The following is a 2,500-nucleotide window of genomic DNA, read 5'->3' as shown; positions in this document are numbered from 1 at the left end:
TGGCCTGTTCTTGCGTCGCGCGGTGACCGTCGTGAGCGGAGCAAAATGTCAGCCATCTCAGCACCCTGGAACCCCCCGGGTGGCACAGGGCTGGATGGGGCTTTCGTATAGCAGGGACGGTGCTGCCTCTCGCTTCGCTCGCTGTTCGCCGCTCGCCGCTCGCTCGCGCAGCCAAAAATGGCCAGTTTTGGCCCGTTTTGGCCAGTTTTTGGCCTGTTTTTGCGTTGCGCGGTGACCATCTTGAGCGGAGCAAAATGTCAGCCATCTCAGCACCCTGGAACCCCCCGGGTGGCACAGGGCTGGATGGGGCTTTCGTATAGCAGGGACGGTGATGCCTCTCGCTTCGCTCGCTGTCCGCCGCTCGCTGCTCGCTCGCGCAGCCAAAAATGGCCAGTTTTGGCCCGTTTTTGGGCCGTTTTGGCCTGTTTTTGGGCTGTTCTTGCGTCGCGCGGTGACCGTCGTGAGCGGAGCAAAATGTCAGCCATCTCAGCACCCTGGAACCCCCCGGGTGGCACAGGGCTGGATGGGGCTTTCGTATAGCAGGGACGGTGCTGCCTCTCGCTTCGCTCGCTGTCCGCCGCTCGCCGCTCGCTCGCGCAGCCAAAAATGGCCAGTTTTGTCCCGTTTTTGGGCCGTTTTGGCCTGTTTTTGGGCTGTTCTTGCGTCGCGCGGTGACCGTCGTGAGCGGAGCAAAATGTCAGCCATCTCAGCACCCTGGAACCCCCCGGGTGGCACAGGGCTGGATGGGGCTTTCGTATAGCAGGGACGGTGCTGCCTCTCGCTTCGCTCGCTGTCCGCCGCTCGCCGCTCGCTCGCGCAGCCAAAAATGGCCAGTTTTGGCCCGTTTTTGGGCCGTTTTGGCCAGTTTTTGGCCTGTTCTTGCGTCGCGCGGTGACCGTCGTGAGCGGAGCAAAATGTCAGCCATCTCAGCACCCTGGAACCCCCCGGGTGGCACAGGGCTGGATGGGGCTTTCGTATAGCAGGGACGGTGCTGCCTCTCGCTTCGCTCGCTGTTCGCCGCTCGCCGCTCGCTCGCGCAGCCAAAAATGGCCAGTTTTGGCCCGTTTTGGCCAGTTTTTGGCCTGTTTTTGCGTTGCGCGGTGACCATCTTGAGCGGAGCAAAATGTCAGCCATCTCAGCACCCTGGAACCCCCCGGGTGGCACAGGGCTGGATGGGGCTTTCGTATAGCAGGGACGGTGATGCCTCTCGCTTCGCTCGCTGTCCGCCGCTCGCTGCTCGCTCACGCAGCCAAAAATGGCCAGTTTTGGCCCGTTTTTGGGCCGTTTTGGCCTGTTTTTGGCCTGTTCTTGCGTCGCGCGGTGACCGTCGTGAGCGGAGCAAAATGTCAGCCATCTCAGCACCCTGGAACCCCCCGGGTGGCACAGGGCTGGATGGGGCTTTCGTATAGCAGGGACGGTGCTGCCTCTCGCTTAGCTCGCTGTCCGCCGCTCGCCGCTCGCTCGCGCAGCCAAAAATGGCCAGTTTTGTCCCGTTTTTGGGCCGTTTTGGCCTGTTTTTGGGCTGTTCTTGCGTCGCGCGGTGACCGTCGTGAGCGGAGCAAAATGTCAGCCATCTCAGCACCCTGGAACCCCCCGGGTGGCACAGGGCTGGATGGGGCTTTCGTATAGCAGGGATGGTGCTGCCTCTCGCTTCGCTCGTTGTCCGCCGCTCGCCGCTCGCTCGCGCAGCCAAAAATGGCCAGTTTTGGCCCGTTTTTGGGCCGTTTTGGCCAGTTTTTGGCCTGTTCTTGCGTCGCGCGGTGACCGTCGTGAGCGGAGCAAAATGTCAGCCATCTCAGCACCCTGGAACCCCCCGGGTGGCACAGGGCTGGATGGGGCTTTCGTATAGCAGGGACGGTGCTGCCTCTCGCTTCGCTCGCTGTCCGCCGCTCGCCGCTCGCTCGCGCAGCCAAAAATGGCCAGTTTTGGCCCGTTTTGGCCAGTTTTTGGCCTGTTTTTGCGTTGCGCGGTGACCATCTTGAGCGGAGCAAAATGTCAGCCATCTCAGCACCCTGGAACCCCCCGGGTGGCACAGGGCTGGATGGGGCTTTCGTATAGCAGGGACGGTGATGCCTCTCGCTTCGCTCGCTGTCCGCCGCTCGCTGCTCGCTCGCGCAGCCAAAAATGGCCAGTTTTGGCCCGTTTTTGGGCCGTTTTGGCCTGTTTTTGGGCTGTTCTTGCGTCGCGCGGTGACCGTCGTGAGCGGAGCAAAATGTCAGCCATCTCAGCACCCTGGAACCCCCCGGGTGGCACAGGGCTGGATGGGGCTTTCGTATAGCAGGGACGGTGCTGCCTCTCGCTTAGCTCGCTGTCCGCCGCTCTCCGCTCGCTCGCGCAGCCAAAAATGGCCAGTTTTGGCCCGTTTTTGGGCCGTTTTGGCCTGTTTTTGGGCTGTTCTTGCGTCGCGCGGTGACCGTCGTGAGCGGAGCAAAATGTCAGCCATCTCAGCACCCTGGAACCCCCCGGGTGGCACAGGGCTGGATGGGGCTTTCGTATAGCA

Source organism: Musa acuminata, unplaced genomic scaffold (genome assembly GCF_036884655.1).
Source record: "Musa acuminata AAA Group cultivar baxijiao unplaced genomic scaffold, Cavendish_Baxijiao_AAA HiC_scaffold_75, whole genome shotgun sequence".
Taxonomy (NCBI): Eukaryota; Viridiplantae; Streptophyta; class Magnoliopsida; order Zingiberales; family Musaceae; genus Musa; species Musa acuminata.
Note: the sequence above shows the minus strand (reverse complement) of the source record.